The 22,744-nt window shown below is 41.4% G+C and overlaps 1 long non-coding RNA gene across 1 annotated transcript in view; it reads left to right on the plus strand.

Moving 5' to 3' along the window:
• The first annotated feature begins 14,778 nt into the window (after nt 1-14,778).
• The window catches only part of LOC141145857 (uncharacterized), a 42,144-nt gene continuing 34,178 nt past the window's right edge, over nt 14,779-22,744 (plus strand). Inside the window, exon 1 of the long non-coding RNA XR_012244675.1 lies at nt 14,779-14,961. This is a non-coding gene — a long non-coding RNA (uncharacterized lncRNA). The remainder of the gene's footprint in view (nt 14,962-22,744) is intronic.

Genomic DNA, 22,744 nt, shown 5'->3' on the forward strand with positions numbered 1-22,744 from the left:
ACTCTGCCCCCTTCCGTGAGTTTGTGGAATGTGTGGTTCCTCAGCAGCAGGTTCCCAAACGCCACTTTTTCTCACAGAAGGCGATTCCGGCTCTCTACCGGCATGTGGAAGGCAATGTCTTGGCCTCGCTGGACAGGGCGGTCAGTGGTAAGGTGCATATTACTGCTGACTCATGGTCCAGCAGGCATGGACAGGGACATTACCTATCTTTCACCGCGCACTGGGTGACTCTTCTGGCAGCTGGGAAGGATGCAGGACAGGGTGCATTAGTGTTGGAGGTTGTTCTGCCACCACACCTCCAAAATTCTACTAGTGGTGATTCTGCCACAACTCTCTCCTCCACCCCCTCCTCTTCTTCTTCCTTTATGGCCTCTTCCTGTGCTGATTTGTCCTTGGAACCAGCGGTGCTCCATAGGCATTCAAGGGGCTACACAAGCACACAGGCAAAAAGATGCCATGCGGTGCTTGAGCTGGTGTGCTTGGGGGACAGGAGCCATACTGGGGCAGAGATTCTGTCAGCTCTGCAGGGGTAGGTTCAGAGGTGGTTGACGCCACACCAGCTTAAGCCAGGTATGGTGGTTTGCGACAATGGCACCAACCTCCTCTCCGCCCTCCGACAGGGACAACTGACCCATGTGCCCTGTTTGGCACACGTCCTTAACTTGGTGGTGCAGCGGTTCTTGGGCAGGTACCCGGGCTTACAGGATGTCCTGAGGCAGGCCAGGAAAGTCTGTGTGCATTTCCACAGGTCATACAATGCCAGTGCTCGGCTGGCTGACCTCCAAAAGGAATTTAACCTGCCCAAGAGCCGCCTAATATGTGACATGCCCAGGTGGAACTCAACGTTGGCCATGCTGCAGCAGCTGCACATGCAGCAGAGGGCCATCAATGAGTACCTATGTGACTATGGCACCAGGATAGGGTCAGGGGACCTTGTTTTTTTTTCTCCACATCAGTGAGCTATGATCAGGGATGCATACACTGTCCTGTCACCATTTGAGGAGGCCACGAGGATGGTGAACAGTGACAGTGCATGCATCAGTGACACTGTCCCTCTTGTCATCCTGTTGGAGCACACGCTGCATGGAATAATGGACAGGGCACTTGAGGCAGAACAGAGGGAGGAAGAGGAGGACTTCCTTACCTCTCAAGGCCCCCTTTATCCAGACAGTGTTTCTGTGTGCCTGCCAATCACACAGGAAGAGGACGAGGAGGAGGATTGTGTCAGCATGGAGGTGGAGCCTGGCACTCAGCATCAGCAGCAGTCTTCAAGGGATCATTTACAGTCCGAAGAAACCCACGTGGCTGGGAGGAGGTGGCTGCGGATCATGTCGTCCTTAGTGACCCAGAGGACTCTGGACCGAATGCCTCAGCAAACCTACGGTGCATGGCCTCCCTGATCCTGCAAAGCCTGCGGAAGGATCCTCGTATTCGTGGTATCAAGAGGAGGGATGATTACTGGCTGGCAACCCTCCTTGATCCACGTTACAAGGGTAAGGTTGCGGACCTTATCTTGCCATCGCAGAGGGGGTAGAGGATGAAACATCTTCCGGAGCCTTGCAGAAAGGTTTGTGCAACACGTTCCCAGAGCCTGGGAGGTTACAATTTCCTGGTCCTCCTGGACAACGTGTTGCTGAGGAAGGAGCGGTGGAGAAGGTGGCCATCTGACCGATGCGTTCAGACAATTTTTTAGTCCGCAGCCCCAAGGTCTGATCGGTTCCAGCAACCATCGCCAGCGTCTGATTCACATGGTGCAGGATTACCTAGGGGCAAGATCAGACTTGGACACCTTTCCCTTTCCCCAAAATCCTCTGGGTTACTGGGTCTTGAGGATGGATCACTGGCCAGAGCTTGCACAGTATGCAATTGAGCTACTGGCCTGTCCTGCATCCAGCTTTTGTCGGAACGCACTTTCAGTGTTGTTGGAGTAACCGATCGCAGGGTGCGCCTATCCACCGAATCGGTCGATCGGCTGACCTTCATAAAAATGAATCAGTCTTGAATCACCTGCTACCAAGCACCTGATGCTGATGTAACTGATTGATTTTTTTTTAATGTGAGATCCCTTCAAGACTGCCTATGCTGATGCTGAGTGACTATCCTGTTATGCTGAGTCACAATCCTCTTCCTCCTCAATTTTCATGCTGATAGCTTGTAAGCACATTTTTGGTTCTGGGCACTGCCACCAGTGGCCAAGGCCCAATTTTTCAGGCCCTGTTTAACAGGGGCATATAATTACAATTTTTGATGCAATACTTTGCAGCAGGGCTCATTCCTGTGCTCCAACTATAGTATCTGTGAGGGGTTGCAGTGTTGTGGCACCAGCGCCAGTGCCCAAGGCCCAATTTTTCAGCCCCTGTTTAACAGGGGCGTATAATTACAATTTCTGATGCAATACTTTGCAGCAGGGCTCATTCCTGCGCTCCAACTATAGCATCTGTGAGGGGTTGCAGTGTTGTGGCACCAGTGCCTAAGGCTTAATTTTTCTGCCCCTCTTCAACAGGGACATGTAATTACAGTTCTTGATCTAATATTTCACAGCAGGGCCCATTCCTGCGCCCACCAAGAGTAACTGTGAGGGCTTACAGTGTTGTGGCAACACCACCACCACCACCACCAAAGGCCCAATTTTTCTGCCCCTGTTCAACAGGTGCATGTAATTACAATTCTTGATATAATATTTCACAGCAGGGCCCGTTCCAGCTCCCACCAAGAGTAACTGTGAGGACTTACAGTGTTGTGGCACCAGCACCACCACCACCACCAAAGGCCCAATTCTTCTACCACTGTTCAACAATGGCATGTAATTACAATTCTCGAGCTAATATTTCACAGCAGGGCCCGTTCCTGCGCCCACCAAGAGTAACTGTGAGGGCTTACAGTGTTGAGGCCCCAATTTCTGCAGAGTATATAGGGCAGGCCCCTACTTTCAAACATCCAACTTACAAATGACTCCTACTTGCAAATGGAAGGAGACAACAGGAAGTGAGATGAAATCTACCCCTAGGAAGGGAAATTCTCTCCTGTAAGAGTTAATATAGGAAAAACGTGTCTCCTCTTCACTGATGCTTTATCACCAATCCTTGTTTCACTAAAAACCCCACATTTTCAAAAAACATTTGTCATTGGGACAGAAAGTGCGGTGAGATCTTCTGAAGAGTTGCACAGACAGCAAAACAAATGTCACAGGGGTGATAACCCTTCCCTATGTTTTCCAAAAAGCTTAAAAATAGATTTTTTGGCTGGAGCTACACTTTAAAAATGTACCAGTTCAAAATTACAAACAGATTCTACTTAACAACAAACCTACAGTTCTTGTTTGCACTGCCTGTATACTGCTGTTCAGAGTATATAGGGCCTGGGGGCCCCACGCCTTTCCTTTTTTTAATTTGGGTGCGGGGTTTCCCTTAATATCCCTACAAGACCCAAAGGGCCTGGTAATGGACTGTGGGGGGGGTACCCATGCTGTTTGTCTCACTGATTTTCATCCATATTGCCAGGACCCGACATTACATTAAAGCCGCAAGCAGTTTTAAATGTCTTGTATTCCTTTAAAAATGTCATTTTGTGCAGGGACTGTTCTAAGCACGGGAAACACGCACCACTTTACAGGCATACTATAGACACCCCCAGGTATGATATTTAAAGGAATATTTCACTTTTTTTTTTCACTTTAAGCATCATTAAAATCACTGCTCCCGAAAAAACGGCCATTCTTAAAACTTTTTTTTGCATTGATACATGTCCCCTGGGGTAGGACCCGGGTCCCCAAACCCTTTTTAGAACAATAACTTGCATATTAGCCTTTAAAATCAGCACTTTTGATTTCGAACGTTCGAGTCCCATAGACTTTAATGGGGTTCTATAGTTCGCGCAAACTTTCGTTCCGTTCGCAGTTTCTGGTGCGAACCGAACGGGGGGGGGTTCGGCTCATCCCTAGAGGTGATATTGACGTTACTCTATTACAGTTAGAGACCAGATGGATACACCGCATGGATGCTATTAAATACCCAGGTTTAAATGAATATATAAGTTTCAAATCTTTTCTTTAATTTACTGTGTTACTTCTATTTTCATTTTTCGATGTAATGGAGTTTTTTGATGGACTCCATAGTGGTGGTCTAGTTGGGTCTTCAGCTGTTTTGATTAGAATTCTTTGTCTGGTCCTTCCTATTTTTCATCTTGTTCCCTCCCCATTATGATTTTGCCATTTCACTGCTCCCTTGATCCCTTTACCATCTTGGGATCAACAAAGGAAATGTTCCGGTCATCTATTCGTTGTTCAAATATCATTTATTATTTTTTTATTTTTATTCATTGTTATTATTTAATTCATTTGTTCATTTTGTATTGTTATTTATTTGTATTGATATAATTATTTTGATTATTGCCTTATTGTCCATTTTCTATCTATCTATCTATCTATCTATCTATCTATCTATCTATCTATCTATCTATCTATCTATCTATCTATCTATCTATCTATTTTTTTACATATTTCTTTATGATGCTCTAACACACATATTTTTAATATGTTGCATTTAATTGCTGAATGGTTGGCTGCTTGGACGAACTGTCATGTATATGGAGCACTACATGACTCTGCCCTGTCTGACCCTTCCCCTGATCCCTCCCCCGCTTCTTCCTTCCCTCTGTCTTCTTTTCCTTCTGCCCTGGTTATCTCTCGGTACATGGCCGATTGCTCCTTCGTTCCAGGAGTGCATACCCCCTTACAGCCTTTGGCTGTATGGACACCCAAGGGCCGACTGTCTATGACAGCTGGCCTGCCCCTTCGGCCTTTCATCGCCCCTTGTCTTCCCATGCAAAACATCAGCCTCTTTTAACATCCTCCCCTTTGGTGTTGATGATGTATTTGTCTCCATCCTATTGGTTGGCCCGTGTGCCGGTTATACCCACTGTTGTTTGCTCTGCACGGCTAGTGCCGTGCGACATGACTCACGTTGCACTCGGCATTCTGGGCATTGTAAGCACTTGTATACTGACATTGCGTAGGCGTGAAGGCTGTCCTCTGTCCTCTCCCAAGCCAATCGGGTGGAGGGCTTTAAAGGCAGCAGTTGCAAATCTTCATTTGCTGACTTACTGGGGCGCTGTCACATCGGATCACTCAACACAAGATAACTCTCCCTAGGGATTCTTCTCTTTGTGTGCACCCTACCCTCTCATTTTTGAGAGGTGTCAAATGGTACTAATATTCATTTTGGCACGTATCCCCTCCCCCCCTTTTTTTTTTGTTTATCAGGTTTCTGCACGCTGATTGTTTGGACATCTCTGGCTATTTATGTATATTGACTCGGTTTTCCAACTTTTTTCCAACACTGTTTTTTGTTGGAATTTACCTTTTGCTTGGAGCCCACTGAATCCCTGGATTGTACCAACATATTCCAGGGTAAGTTTTTCATCAGCACATAATGAAGTTACTCCTAGTTTTTGTGCATGTTATTTTTGAATTATTTATTTTTATTTATCTTTTTATTTTAATTAAAACACTATATTTTTATTTTTTATCCAGCCAATTTTCTATCAATTAATCAGCATAGTTGCCCTAGTCGGTCTGTCCATACATTTTTGGTCCTAACAGCGCCCCTGTCTATTATACAATCTCTATGGTTTTGGTACGTATTGAGGCTATTAAGCCCTCTTCTTTGTAACATAATGGAGCATTCTATAGCTATATGTTTTTTATTTATTTTCTCTTTCTACAGCTTTTATGAAGCCTCCTTTTTGCCCTCTGCAGCCAAACACTTGGCAGTGAAGGGTTATTGCCCTGTGACACTGGACTGCATTGACCTTGACCCGCTGGGCTGCCAGGGTATGTTTGTTGACATGGGGGTGTTTGGGACACAATCCCATCACATGGGAGTATTCCCGGGGTGTTGGTTCATTGGAAGGGGTGATCAGATACTCATTACCGTGCCACCTAATAATTCAGTGATACGCATCATGTTATTGTTTGCTCACTGTTTTCTGTACTATATTTAGGTTTTTGTTCTTTTTTTTATAGAGCCAGAATAGTTTTCTGTTATATTCTATTCCCCTGACGAAGCCAATGCCTTGGTGAAACTAATAGGGAAGAATTAACCTGCTGTTATACTTACTCTTTTTTGGTCAACAGAATATTGTAAAGTGCTCCCTTTTATATGTGGTTCAACAAAATTAAGCTTATGTTTTTAATTCATTGTAATAAAATGTGTTCTTCCTATATAACTTTTTTATTGAGTTGTTGCTGGCACCGCAATAATCCCTTTTCCTCTGCTCCCCATTATACTTTTATGCTTTACTGTTTACTGTGTTTTATTGTTAACCATTTTTTTGTTTTCTGGTACGTCATTCAGCTGCAACACTGATTTATTTATCTTGACAGGAACAGCGTTTGCTCCCATGATACGTAAATCAGAGACTCCAGTACTGTAGAAGGTGATTTCAATGTATGCCCAACAAGAACCAGCAATGTATGGTATGTTGCTGGACTTTGAGTGGTTATGCCAGAATGATGCCTGCAGGTTTAGGTATCATCTTGGTATCATTCTTTTGAACCAGCGGTCGACTTTCATGTAAAAACAATCCTAGTGGCTAATTAGCCTCTAAACCGCTTTTACAAGCAGTGCGAATGAACGTCCCCCCAACCGTCTTCCATGGTTTTCTTGGGCTCTCCTGTCCCAACAGGGAACCTGAGAATACAGCTGGTGGTTCTGCCAGCTGACCATAGAGCTGACCATAGAGCTGATAAGAGACCAGAATGGCTCCAATCATCTCTATGGCCTAAGAAACTGGAAGCTATGAGCATTTCATGACTTAGGTTTCGCTGGATATAAATAGAGCCATTGGGAAATTGGGAAAGCATTTTATCACATCGATCTTGGTGTGGTCAGATGCTTTGAGGGCAGAGGAGAGATCTAGGGTCTAACAGACCCCATTTTTTTCAAAAAAGAGTACCTGTCACCACCTATTGCTATCATAGGGGATATTTTCATTACCTGAGATAATAAAAATGATTAAAAGAAATGAAAGGAGCAGTTTAAAAATAAAATAAGAAAGCAAAATAAATAATTACAAAAAAAAAAAGCACCCCTGTCCCCCTGTGCTCAGGTGCAAAGGTGAACGCAAGCGTCGGTCTGGTGTCATATGTAAACAGCAATTGCATCATGCATGTGAGGTATAACCGCGAAGGTCAGATTGAGGGCAGTAATTTTAGCAGTAGACCTCCTCTGTAAATCTAAAGTAGTAACCTGCAAAGGCTTTTAAAGGCTTTTAAAAATGTATGTGGTTTGTCACTGCTGCATGTTTGTGCGCAATTTTTAAGCATGTTGTGTTTGGTATCCATGTACTCTGCATAAGATCACCTTTTTTATTTCATCAAACATTTGGGCAATATGGTGTGTTTTAATGCATTAAAATTTAAAAAAAGTGTTTTTTTCCAAAAAAAATACTGTGTGAAAAAAAAAAATTACAACACCCGTCATTTTAATCTGTAGGGCCTTTGCTTTAAAAAATATATAATGTTTGGGGGTTCAAAGTAATTTTCTTGCAAAAAATAAATACATTTTCATGTAAACAAAAAGTGTCAGAAAGGGCTTTGTCTTCAAGTGGTTAGAAGAGTGGGTGATGTGTGACATAGGCTTCTAAATGTTGTGCATAAAATGCCAGGACAGTTCAAAACCCCTCCAAATGACCCCTTTTTGGAAAGTAGACACCCCTAGCTATTTGCTGATAGGTATGTTGAGTCCATGGAATATTTTATATTTTGCCACAAGTTTCGTGAAAATGGCACTTTTTTTTTTGCACAAAGTTGTCACTAAATGATATATTGTATAAACATGGCATGGTTATATGTGGAATTACACCACAAAATACATTCTGCTGCTTCTCCTGAGTATGGGGATACCACATGTGTGAGACTTTTTTGGAGCGTGGCCGTGTACAGGACCCCAAAATCCTATCACTGCCATCAGGCTTTCTAAGGGCGTAAATGGGTGATTTCACTTCCTCACTACCTATCACAGTTTCGGAGGCCCTGAAATGTCAAGATAGCACAAAACCCCCACAAATTACCCCATTTTGCATAGAAGACACCCCAAGGCATTTGTTAAGTGGCATGGTGAGTATTTTGCAGATCTCATTTATTTTTGAAAATGAAGAAAGAAAATTGCCTCTCAGCAATTTCCTTGGGGTGTCTACTTTCCAAAATGGGGTCATTTGGGGGGGTTTGTACTGCCCTGCCATTTTAGCACGTCAAGAAATGAGATAGGCAGTCATAAACTAAAAGCTACGTGAATTCCAGAAAATGTACCCTAGATTGTAGATGCTATAACTTTTGCGCAAACCAATAAATATACGCTTATTGACTTTTTTTTACCAAAGACATGTGGTTGAATACATTTTGCCCTAAATGTATGACTAAAATTGAGTTTATTTAATTATTTTTATAACAAAAAGTAGAAAATATCTTTTTTTTTTCAAAATGTTTGGTCTTTTTCTGTTTATATCGCACAAAATAAAAATCGCAGTGGCAATCAAATAACATCAAAAGAAAGCTCTATTTGTGGGAATAAAAGGAAGCAAATTTTGTTTGGGTACAGCATTGCAAGACCGCACAATTACCAGTTAAAGCACCGCATTGCCAAATTGTAAAAAGTGCTCTGGTCATTGAGCATCCAAATCCTCCGGGGCTGAAGTGGTTAAAGATCGAGAGTTCCCCATATTTTTTTACTCCTCTCATTATATTTGGCAATGTTATCCTTGGTTTAGTTACATACCATAAAATATCATCTGCATATGCCTCCACCTTATGTTCCTCCTCTCCTACTCTTGTCCCTCCTATATCAACAGTATTTCGCAAAGTTGCCAAGAGTGGTTCTAATGACAGTACATACAGGAGTGGCGAGAGCGGGCACCCCGTCTTGTTCAGTTGAACATTTCAAAAGGCGGCGACATACTTTCATTAACCCTTACCATCTCAATAGGGCGGCTGTATAAGTTTTTGATCCAATGCATAATTTTTGGTCCCAGTCCTAGATGTTGGAGCGTGTCTGTCATGAATCCCCAGTCTACCCTATCAAACGCTTTCTCAGCATCAATTGACAGGTGTAGCGCTGGGGATCCCGTTTTTTCCCATTTGCAGCATTAACATTGTTCTTATACTATTATCCCTGCCCTCTCTACCAGGTATAAACCCTGTTTGGTCTGTGTTTACCAATTTTGTCATCAATTTTTTTAGTCTCGATGCCAGAATTTTTGCATATAGCTTTGTATCGGCGTTCAGCAACGATATGGGCCTATAGTTAGAACAGATAGTTTTATCCTTTCCCTCTTTGGGTACTATTGTAATGTGGGCTAGTAATGACTCTCTTATTATTTCTTCATTTTCCCCTATTTTATTCAGGTAGTGAATATGGTTCCAGTAATCCATGTCCTTAGTCTGCTTGTCTGGGCAAACTGTTTGCGGGCTTTTTTGTGTATCATCGTTAGAAGAGACTTCCTTCTGGGACAGCAGCCATGCAGACCAATTTGATTCAGTGTGCGGCATATGGTCTGAGCTCTGTCAGGCTGACCCCCAATCCCTTCAACCTCTGCAACAATGCTGGCAGCACTCATACGTCTATTTCCCAACGACAACCTCTGGATATGATGCTGAGCATGTGCACTCAACTTCTGTGGTCGACCATGGCGAGGCCTGTTCTGAGTGGAACCTGTCCTGTTAAATCCCTGTATGGTCTTGGTCACCGTGCTGCAGCTCAGTTTCAGGGTCTTGGCAATCCTCTCATAGCCTAGACCATCTTTATGTAGAGCAACAATTCTTTTTTTCAGATCCTCAGAGAGTTCTTTGCCATGAGGTGCCATGTTGAAATTCCAGTGACCAGTATGAGAGAGTGAGAGCGATAACACCAAATTTAACACGCCTGCTCCCCATTCACACCTGAGACCTTGTAACACTAATGAGTCACATGACACACCTGGGAGGAAAAATGGCTAATTGGGCCCAATTTGGACATTTTCACTTAGGGGTGTACTCACTTTTGTTGCCAGCAGTTTAGCCATTAATGGCTGTATGTTGAGTTATTTTGGGGGGACAGCAAATTTACACTGTAGTACGAGCTGTACACTCACTACTTTACATTGTAGCAAAGTCTAATTTCCTTAGTGTTGTCACATGAAAGATATAATAAAATATTTACAAAAATGTGAGGGGTGTATTCACTTTTGTGAGATACTGTATATGCATAAATTGATGGCTCTATACCTGTAAGAAATAAGTTATAGGAAATAGGCACATGTAGTGGCATCCATATTTAGCTTTGTAATAACAGTTATTTCCATATGAATTATGTATAGTGAAAACTCTGACTACCTTTCCATAATCAAGGTAAAAAGAGTGGGAAACCTAGAGGTTAGCAGGCATGATCATTTGTTTATCGTAAGGGACAATCAACTCCTCTAGTTTCAGAGGATTTTATACTTTCAACAGGATAGCATTCTTAATAGTAAAGTGGATGTAAACCCTCACATATACCTAGTGAAGTGAACAGCCTCAGATGATACACATGGATGAAAAAAATCCTCCTACATAAGTTTTACATAAGTTTAAATATATCTGCTGTCTTTATCTTCATATACTGTTTAGAAAGTCCACGTCCTGTTAGAATTTTCTCTTCCTGATTCACCTGTGGGTGTGGATTCTTACCATACACTGTGAGACAGCTGATTGGGGCAAAGGCACACACCCCCAATCCACATAGGCAAAGACTTGCAGAGCTGTGTTGTGAATAGACCAGCTCTCCGCTAATCTATTTATAGCACCCACCCTGACACAAAATTCAGGCTGGTTTTATTACAGTTGACAGAGAACTTGTCAGAAGTTATCATACTGATAACAGAAGAACAGAGCAGGAGAAAGGGCTTTGAAGAGAGATAAGAAAACACTACAGATATAATCCCATAACTAAACACTTCTTATCTCTCTGGGATAAACTAAAAACCAAATATCAGTTACAATCTCCACACAATCCTCTCCTTTCTTTTATCAGAAATCCGGCCTTTTATCCGGCATGGATCTACCCAAATTCTTTTAAAGCTTGGACAACATCAGGCATTCAGACACTAAATGACTTCATAACATCTAAATCATTCCTTTCATTCCCATCGCTTAGAGAAAAATATGATCTACCAAACTCTGAGATATTTAGATATCTCCAAATCAAAAATTTCTATACACCATTCCTAAAGGGGGATACACCATTATCCCAATTATCCATTTTTGAATCAATCTGTACAAAAGATCCATTTGCTAAAGGTACAATTTCATCACTTTATAATCAATTATATGGAGTAGCAAATCTTAATAGACCCTCTTACGTTCAGAGGTGGGAGGAAGACCTGGGACGAACTTTAGAAGACACGGACTGGTCTAACATATGGCTCACATCTAAGTCATCTTCACCCAACATCTTAGCACTGGAGACAAATTATAAAGTCCTAACTCGCTGGTACCTTGTACCCGCTAGAGTGGCAAAATATTCACCTAATACCTCAGCTCTTTGTTTTCGAGGATGCCCAGAAATAGGCACATATTTACACATATGGTGGACGTGCCCAGTAATCCAACCCTTCTGGAAGGAAGTCTTCGTGATTGCATCTAAAATATTTAAAAAAATAATACAACCAGATCCATATTTAACTTTACTTAATCTAAAACCGGAATGGTTAACACTCTCTCAATTCAAACTTATGATCCAACTAATAACGGCTGCAAAACAAACAGTGGCCAAGGCATGGAAATCTCCTACATTGGTACTAGCAGAAACAATTCACAGAATGAATAATACAATGTCCCATGCTAAGATGGTAGCCATCGATCAAAATCAAATTCCAAAATTTGAAAAACTTTGGCATCCTTGGATAAAACAACAGTTCCTTTCAAACTTCAATGACTCTGTCCTGTTGCCATGGTAACAGATTAAATGACTTACAGAGACACCCATTCTAAGGCTTCAAAGAGAACTAAAAAGAATAATAAACTGACGAGCGGGACAACCTTGTGGACCATACCTCTACCTTTCAACCCTTTTTCTTCTTTTTCTTTCTATTTCTCCACCTTACGATTAAAGCTCATTATCAGAATTTATTTGACCTATATACACTCTACTTGTAAACAATATGTATAGTAGGTATAAATCATTTAAATACCTACAAAAGTAACTAAGGAAATGATATATATCTTTAATTTAGGTTTACGTGAACCCAATGTTTAATATTTGAAATTTCATGATATTTACCTATATAAACCCTACTATAAAACAATGAGCTTACTTTATAGATCCTTGTAAACTTACTTTATGTATCTTTATAACATTGTATACTCAATAAACTTCTTTTGACAAGGAAAACACTACAGATAGATGTGCCCACTGCCCAGCTCAAATTTAATGAATTGGGTTTACATTCACTTTAAATCAATGTTTCTAGTTAAGAATTTTCCAGCTGCATCTTCCCTAGTGTTGTGTTTTAATGGATAGAATGAACGGACAGAGTAACCATCTTGCCAGAAGCAGATACATCTTTTAATCTCTTTGCACTTCTCTACCTTCAAATGAATATTCACATACATATAATTTTTTACATGTATTATTACCATTACAGCTAAACATTTATCATTATTTAGGACCTAGCACCTATTGCTTATTCAACACTCTTCTCTCAAAAATGTAAAACTAATTTTGCTTTACACAGTTATACAGCAACAAACTACACAGTTAATTCCCTATTATGATGCCTTGCTTTGTTCCTTGCTATTAAGGGTTGTTATTGTTCTCTAGATACTAGCTACTTGTTATAGCTTAGGTGTCTTAGGTATTTATTATCATGATTTAGTTGGTTTATTAGTTGAATTAGGTTTTTTCTCTCTACGACTTTTTCTTTTATAACTTTAGATTTCATAGAAAACTAAATAAGCACAGCACTTAAAAGCTATATTCTACAAACAAAACAGAGCATATTAAATTTGGTGTTGAACATCATTTTCAAACCCCAGGATATAAAATAGGAACCTAGAATATGATTGAAAATGTGCAAAATGAAGCCCCAGAGTCAATATAGTTTATATTAACTATAGATCTATTTGTTATGACACCTCTGTTCCATCAAGCTTATAGCAACATTCCATTTACAGGGTAGATTCAATTAGTAGCAAACATTTGCATCTTTTTCCAAGGCTCTAATTTGCTTCTTTTTTTTCCCAAAACAATTTTTGATAATGTATAACGTATACTACTTTTACCAAAATAAACCATTGCGAAATATAAAAAAAAAACTTCCTGCAAAGGACCATTGTCTCTTGGCTAGGCACTTCTGGTGTACAACAATCACTATTAATTATTGCTTATTACTTCATGTGTCAAAGTATTCCCAATCCCTCGCATTAGAGTTTGATTTTTCTTTCTGAAAGACAATGAATGGGCTAACATGCATTGTCCCCACTGTTTTATATACACTTAACCATTCAATTCTGGCTTCTTAATTTTTGACCTCCCCTACTCTGCCCTAGCTACTTCCACTCATATCCTCTGCCCCTGCTTGCTAAGTACTTGTCTAAACACATGGATTGCAAACTAGGCCAGTTATGGTTCCTATTTCAGCTTTCAGACCCAATAATCTATGGGAATGTTAGTAACTCCATTGGTGGGACCATTTTAGATGAGCCATTTTTATCCTTTCAAGTTTTTGCCTGCAACTTTACTCTAACAGCTATGCCCAGTGCTATAGCTGAAACAAAACCTCTACCATAAGTAGCAGGCTGTAATGGTCTTTGATTGCATTGCATTCTTTATATTTTGGGCCTGACAGAAGTAGTGGAGCGAAAATGTAGTGGAAGAGAAAAAAAATGGACATGGCAAAAAGTCACAAGTGTCTACTTTAGTTAACCAGCAAAGTGTATACATGCAGCCAAGACAGGACTTAGACACCACCTGTCTGGTATTATGCATTTGCAAGAGTTTGAAATAGATTAATACATGTATGCTGCTTGTTTAAAAAAAAGTAATTTTGGACTGCAGATATTCAGGGTAACCACTTCAGCTCTCACACCTGTTTACCCCCTATGGACCAGGCCATAATTTCACATTTCATTTATGTGTCCATTCACGAGGGGCTATAACTTTGTAATTACTTATGATACAGAATTGATACACATATCATTTTTTTGGAGACAAACAGGGCTTTCTTGAGATCTTAAGGTCTTCTGGGATTTTTTAAAAAATGTATTTGCATTTTAAGGGGACAAACGAGTAAACATTTGAAAACAATTACATTTTTTGAAGTTTGATAAGCAATATTTTCAACATAAGTACCATTAGTGTGGGGAAACTTATATATTTTATTCTGCTGCTTGTTCTGTTTACTGCAGCACTACAATTAAATTTGGATAACAAGGGGTTAATAGGAAAAACCCCAAGCGAATGAGTGAGCAGGAGATTAAACTGTTATACAGGGCTTATACAGGGTGATTTACTGAAATGAATTGTTTAAATAGTAAAATGAAAGTTAAATAAGGGCATGTACAGGTTAATTAAGGGTTAACTAATTCCCTGTGCGCACAATAAACCCTTATCTGTGTTAGCTGCAGCCCTCTCATCTCACAAATCCTGTTTGTCAAGGAACTGAGATAAGACAGCTACTGTTATTTTGCTAAAGTATACAAATGTTACACGCTGAATGGTCACTGTAATTGCCCGTCACAGTGATTCTTCAATAAGAAAGGCTTCTGACTGGCTCCTGATCATAGCATCAGCAGCTCCTCTTTCTGCACACACTGGGTCTCTCGGAGCTGTGTACGTGAAGAAGCACTGAAGAAGCACAGGAGATAAGCAACAGCAGGCAGTCTCCAGGATGTACAAGACACGCCTTGAGTACAGATGAAGAGATTTATTAGGGGTTTGTAACATGCTGAAGGTAGGCAACTGGATATACTGTAAATACAACATACTGCATGCAGTGAAGGCTAAACTTGTGCATCTGTTCTTACATAATACAACATGATGTAAGAGACAAAAAACTTTGATTTTTTTGTACTCTTCAAACAAATAACCAAGATGATAATACCCCCCTGGTCCCTGTCACTTGCCGAGGCATAGCTTTCCTCCTGTATTAGTCCCTAATAGTTATCTCTGCACTTGGTATAATAATTAAGTGACAAAAGATGGGCAGTAGTATAATCGTTATCCACACAACATCTACACACACACTGTGTTGATGGTCCCTTGATGACGTCAGTTGTGATGAAATGCATTGGACTGAGCAAGCAATGTGACATTGTGATGCACACACACTGTGTGACGTGCGTGTGCTTTCATGTTTCATGCTTGTAAATCTCTATACTTGTGAATATCATTTTATAAATCAAATGGAGGAATTATTTTACAGCAAATAAAGCAGGTGCAACAGTGGAGCCATGGGGTTTTGGGAGTAAGTGGAAGCCATCTTCCGGGTGCTCAGGCTGAGGCGTCCTCTCAACGAAGAGAAAAGCCGTAAACTTCGTAAATCCTTGTATTCTTTATTGTTACAGGTCAACGAGTAAAAAACAGTGGCAGAAAAACCAAACTGGTATATTGGGATCAAGGCTTATCGTCAAAATGTGTTAGTCACTGTTTTGTACTCGCTGATATAAACAATATAAACAATATAACAATAAAGAATATAAGGATTTAGGAAGTTGCCGGCTGTTCCTTTGGTTTGACAGTTTTTACAGTATTGCACTATGTGGGGCCTTTTCATAGTCATGATATTGCAGTCAAGACATTGCAGATTCCTCAGATTTCCATATCCCATGGTTTATTACCATGTTAATTGTCCAAATGAGCTGGGGAAGTGCATTTGACCTCTTATAGTTTAGTGGTCTTGTCATTCGGTAAGAGGCTTGTGGTTTATGTTGCTGCAGAAGAGTGTCACTGTACTATTTACCATATTTCTTGATACTGCACCATATACTACTGTATATCAACTGATGCCAGTTTTGTTATGCTTCACATGAACTTTCATCTTTATGAAGTTGCAAATTTTAAGTTGTATTTATGTTTGCACTTGTCACTTTTTGCACTGGTTTTTGCACAATTGAACTTTATTTTGTAGCAATGCATTTTACAGTTTGTTTGTGATTTAGATTTTTAGAGACATTCAAGGGGCTAGGGTAACACAGTCTTTCTATTTATCAGTCACTAATAGTTATTTGCATCGACAGGATCTTTGTTTGGGCAGGTACACGTAAGTGATTTCTTTTTTAGTTTATAACTTTTTTTTTTACACTGTCCCCTTTTTAAAATTAACTTTATTGCTATCACAAGGGATGAACAACATCCCTTGAGATAGCATCGGCCATGACAGGTCCTCTTTATAGAGAAGTTATCTCTCCACTGGCCTTCAATGCAGTCAATCAAGCGGGCCAGTAAAAAAAGAACCGAAACCGAAAAAGACAAAATTGTCACATCTGGTTTCTGCCAGCACAGAGAAGGAGAAACAATGTCAGTTCCCCTCACTCTGCTCACTCCAAAGAATGCCACCATGTGGAGTGGTCCTGGGCTATAAGAGATAGCCTGGGAAAGGCGACAGCAGGGGCTGCTGCCTGTAGAAGTGATTGAGCGGCTGTATAGCCACTCAATCACTTCTGAATGAAAAAGCATTGCCGGCTGCAGATTTTGATAGTGGGATGATTAATTTAGCTGCAGGCATCCACCCAGGGGGAAGTGGTTAACTTCACTGTTTTGTGCGGAAATTGTAAAAAGGAGATCAAATTTGCATTTAAATTTACAGATCTGCACTCACTTAAGAAGGAAGAATCTTGACTGCACCAAGAAAAAAGAAAAAAAATAGCAGTGTGACTCTTTATGCCACTTGCTTGTGGAACAAGTTTAGGGAACCCTCCAGCCAGCTACCTGGACTATCAGAGACAGTCTTCCTCCTTGTGAGAGAGGCAGTGGTGGAATTACCAGGGTCGCAACAGTCGCACTTGCGACTGGGCCCTGGCATTCCGCCAGCGTGGGGGCACCAAGACCCTGCACCTCCCCCTGTACCTCCGGCTGGCATCTAAATATACAGTGGAGGGGGCGATCGGCAGCTATGTGATATCCGCGGGATGTCCCTCCAGCCAGCACAGTTCACTTCCCAAGTGTCAGTGTATACAATGGTGAGGGGAGGGACCTCTGACCCGAGCAGGCACCAGATTCAGTGCACAAGTTTGTTGCTCTGCTTGTACACTCTTGTCAATACATGCTCGGGTCAGAGGCTCCTCCCCTCTCCATTGTATACACTGACACTCAAGAATTGAACTATGCTCGCTGGAGGGAGATCCCGTGGATATCACAAGGAAGCATGTACAACAGCTGCTGCTTCTTGCATTTAGACTTGTCATGTAAAGTAAGCCTGACACTGGCCCCCACCTGTCATCTGTGACACTGGCCCCCCACCTGTGACACTGGCCCCAACCTGTGACACTGGCCCCCCACCTGTGACACTGGCCCCCCACCTGTCACCTGTGACACTGGCCCCCTACCTGTCACCTGTGACACTGGCCTCCCACCTGTGAAACTGGTCCACCACCCATAACCTGTGACACTGGCTCCCCACCTGTCACTTGTGACACTGGCCCCCCACCTGTCACCTGTGACACTGGCCCACACCTGTCACCTATGACACTGGCCCACACCTGTCACCTCTGACACTGTCCCCCCACCTGTGACACTGGCCCCCACCTGTCACCTGTGACACTGGCCCCCCACCTGTCACCTATGATACTGGCCCCCACCTGTCACCTCTGACACTGGCCCCCACCTGTGACACTGGCCCCCCACCTATCACCTGGGCACTGGCCCCCACCTGTCATCTGTGACACAGGCCCCCCACCTGTCACACTGCCCTCCCCACATGTCACACTGTCCCCTGTCACACTGCCCACTTGACACAATATCCTCCTGTCATACTGCCCCCTTCTGTAACACTGCCCCTCCATCATTCTGCCACCTCATCACACTGCCCCCTTCTGTCATATTTACCCTCCTCCTGTCACACTACCCTGTCATACTGCCCCCTTCTTGATACACAGCCCCCTCCTTTCACAGTGCTTCCTCATTACACTGCCCCCTCTTGTCAAACTTCCCAGGTATCCTTTTCCTTTCACACTGCCCCCCTCTTGTCACAATATCCCCCTGTCATACTGCCCCCTCCTGTCATCCTGCCCCCATCATACTGCCCCTTCTTGTCACACTACCCTCCTTCATTCACAGTGCCCCTGTCACGTACCTTACAGTGGAGCCCGAAATGATGAGGGTGGCCTCTTGCATGGTTCCGGTCCAAGCACCCCTGGTGGTGGGTACAAGGAGTGCGAGGGCAATGAAAGGGTGCAGGTGCCTGCAGGCAGGAGGCTGGAACTTGGAGATACAGGAACCTCTGCTGAGGAGATGTGGAAACTGATCACCAGACTTGTTCAGCGGGAGCCAGATCAGGATCAACTGCAGAATCAGGAACAGGCAGGAGTTGGCAACAGGCTGGCAGCGGCGTACCGAATCAGAAGGCAATACCATAGTCAGAAACAGGCAGAGGTTGGCAACAGTTGGGCAGCGGGGTACAGAATCAGAAGGCAGAGCCATAATCATAAGTCCAAGACAAGGTCAGTATTGCAGGTAGAGGCAGGTTCAGCAGGCAGGGGAGATCCAAAAGAATGGTTAGAAGATAGCCGGGTTTCAGGAGCAAGGTCAGTCAGGCAGAGTAACAACAGGAACACAGGAACAAGCTGAAGACAATCCAGCACTGATGCTAGGCAGACTCTCTGTTTATATAGGGTGCATTAGCACTTTGGCACTTGTGGGTGCACGTTAGCGCGCGTGCGCGTCCGCATGGAGGTGCCATTGTGCATGCCCACCCTGGATCTCATTTGTCTCTGGCTACGGTTCCGTGCATGCACATTGGCATTAGCGGAACGAGGATTGGCAGCTGCTGCACGGAGACGGGTGCTTGCTGTGTGAGTTCTATGACAGCCCCCTCTTATCACACTCCCCCCTCCGGTCACACTTTCCAGATACCCTACTTTTGTCACACTGCTCCCAGTCCTGTCAATATACCCCATCATACTGCCCTCCATCCTTTTACAATACTCCCCCATCATACGTCAGGGGCCCTTCATGGTTTCTTGCACTGGGGCCCTGATGGTTATAGTTACGCCTCTGGAGAGAGGTGTTGCCCCAAGGGAAATATAAGCAGTCAATGCACTACTGGTCTTATAGAGTTTCTAAAAGTGTCTCATGGACTTCACTTGCTGCCACCTTGTGCCCTTATTACTCCTCATCAGCTCCTGCTATTGTAATAGTTGCATTGCTTGTTATTATTTGTTCTGTGCATAATGTGCACCCCCATTACTAATTTGTTTGCATTGTCAATTTATTCTGCATTTATTAAGTAAACCTCAAGTTGACCATTGCTGTTTCTCTGATCATTTGGCTGATACTTCTAACAATACATTGCATTCACAGAAAGCATAACTCTCATTACTTCCAATGAACTTAACACAGTGGGCACAAACAACAAATGTATCTAGGATTACAGTTAGGAGTTCATTTATTTGCATACCTTTCAAATTTAGTACCTTTTTAGAGAAAATGTATAAAAGTTAATATTTAGAGAACTGCAAACTTTTGTCTTTATAAACTATGAATAGTTTTTCTGTGGATTTTTCTTTGAGAGTTTTCTGTTCTAGGTCAATGCAACCTATAGTAAAACATCTATATGAATTCAGTAAGACCAGTAGGACTTAGGCCTTATTTTTACTTCATTATATTTCTCTAGCTATTTTCTTGCCCTCCAAAAGAAAATCATGGTGTTTACTGATGATGCATTGCACGTAGGTGTAAAATGTAGTTATCATGTAATTTGCACCCATTACTACAATATTTAGTGTAAATGCAGTCTAATACTTTTTCTCTTCCGTTGGATTGTAGGCAACTGCCCTAAAACCTTTGTGAACATTAGAGCATTCGATTATTAAGTTACCATTTACAGAAAAAGAAAAAATATAGTGTTATGTATTTGAATTGAAATGCTTCCTGAAAGGAGAAAAAAGAAGCATACAGCAATTTATATGTGCAAAGATGATAGGCATGTAATTTTGACCACGGACATTGTAATAACATTGCATCTTTATTATAGCAGTAAACTGTCAACAGAAACTTTACACTAAAACCATATACCTGCAAACCAAATGCTATGAGATTTCTTCTTTTTATCAATGGAAGACCAAACCTGCCTCAAATGAATTTGAAATGTACATTTTCTACTGCAAAAATCTCTTTTGAATGTATTTGCTAGAAATATGTAAAAACAGCTGTTATAAAAAAAAAAAAGTTAAATAAAAGATCAAATAAGATTCTAATCCACCATGATAAAGGATCATAACTTGTATATATAGGGTATATATTTGTAGAAGGCAAATTTGCATTTGTTTGGTGATAAAAAGGTTGACTATATCACAACTGAACAAATCAATGGAAACTGAATCTGTGAAATTAATTTTCTTAATAGCCAAATGATTAACAACAAAAATGAAAAAAAGGATGCTGGACACTGTCCCAGGAAATATCTATTCTGCAAAAGGTACAGGGATTGGACAACTGAGGAGAAAGCAACTTCTCTCAAACATCGAAGAAATGTTATACATCATAGAGCAACAATAAAACTTGAAAGTTGCTGGGTCAGTAAATACACATACAGAATAAGAAAATAAAATGTACATACATGTGGACAGGGAAGTATAACATTTGTAATAAATCTTTGGATATTTACTTTCATCTGTGTTGTGCACATTGGCTATTATGCTGGGTAACTCACAATCATTGTTGTTGCCGCTCCATTACATAACATTTTGAAATGAATAAATTGATTTTGTCTCAGTGTTCGCTGTGGACATTGGCTAAACCTCTTTCACCTCATCTAAAGTCCAAGGGCTATTTTTCTTGTTTTTTTTTTTTCATTATACCATAGTAACATAGATCTAAAAACACTGAGGCAGCAGACTTTTTGAAAATTTATATTTGTGTAATTCTCAAAACTTTTGGCCACGACTGTAGACTAATGGTTTAATTTTCATTTTTTATTAAAACTATTTAGTTTAGTGCAAAAATGTAAAAGTGTTATTATAAAGAGTAACATGGTTTTAATGGAAAAACTTAAATGATCAGGACATGCATCCCATGTTTCCTCAGGAAAAAAGAGACTCTGCTAACCTCCCTTATTTCATAAACATTTCATGCACCAAAGGATGATATGTATAGTGTCAATGGCAGTAATATGTAATTGTAATACGGGGAACTGATAAGCTTCTGCAATGTCTAGGTTGAAAAATTCCCGTTTTTTGGAGACTCATGGTCTGGTACTACCCTAAGTTATATAAAATATTGTTGGAATAGTCTTACAATGCTAGTTATATGTAAAGGTATTATAGATTTTTTTTAAAACTGATGACATCTAGCCATGATATTTTATATTATTTCTGTGCTTCGAATGTTATTCCATTTGTTTTGCAATATTGTCTATTGTTGACAAGAAGACTTCAAATGAAATGGGAGTTTGTAAGGTTTTGACCAGTTCTGCGGGTCCGTCGGTGCGGCGGGCGTCGTGATTGATGATGGATCTGCATGGGGGGGCATTGTTTTTTAATTTTTTTAATAAAAGACTTGTCAAAAACCATCTACTGTTTTTCTTTATTTTTGACACTTTTTTATGAATGAGTAGGGGTGCAATGTACCCCATACTCGTTCACATGGGGGAGCCAGGATCTGGGGGCCCCCCTTGTCAAAGGGGGCTTCCAGAATCCGATAAGCCCCCTGCCTGCAGACCCCCACAACCACCGCCCAGAGTTGTCGGGAAGAGGCCCTGGTCCCCATCAACATGAAAGCCCCCCGTCCCAAAGCAATCACCCCCCCATGTTGAGGGCATGTGGCCTGGTATGGTTTAAGAAGGGAGGGCCCTCGCTCGTTCGTTTAATTTTGGCATGGGTTTCCTCTTAGAATCCATAGTTCAGGATTGGGAGGGGGCCCCCACGCTGTTTTTTTTCCGGAATTGTCTATTGCCAGCCCTTGTTTTGTTTACATTTCAGCTGCCAGTGGGGAAGCCCGCTGACAGCTGATGAGTTATCGGTTGTTAAGGATGCGGCGGCCTGCGTCCTGGCACAATGCTTAAAAATCAGCTATTCTTCACACAGAATTTGAATCAGTTGATCATTTTTCGACCGATCCAAATTCTACTAGTTCTGAAAATGTGGAATTCGTTAGAAAACAAATAAACAAAATGAATTTTAATAAATTTTAACTAAATTTGTTACTTTTTGTTACTATTTAATTTGGAGATTCAGATACATCCAAAAAAGCAAAAATTTGTCCGAATTTGTATTTGGACTGAAAGGAATTGCACATGTCTAGAGTCCAATGGGACTACCTCAGTGGCCAGTAAAGGTAGTTTTATTAGACATGGCTTTAGCTGTTGGAGCTTAGCTTAAGCTCCAGTAAACTTTATCAGTTGTGGGCACAGAAGGCACTTTTGTGACTAAGAAAGGCAACAGAAGGAGGTAGCTTGTGTTGTCTGTGTTGCGGCAGGAAATGTAATCTTAAAATCCTAATTTTTTTTTTATGATTCAATTAAAAAAAAAAAAAAAAAAAACATATATCAGGTATTTTTTTTAGGTAATTAATAAATGTGT

Source organism: Aquarana catesbeiana, linkage group LG05 (genome assembly GCF_042186555.1).
Source record: "Aquarana catesbeiana isolate 2022-GZ linkage group LG05, ASM4218655v1, whole genome shotgun sequence".
Lineage (NCBI taxonomy): Eukaryota > Metazoa > Chordata > Amphibia > Anura > Ranidae > Aquarana > Aquarana catesbeiana.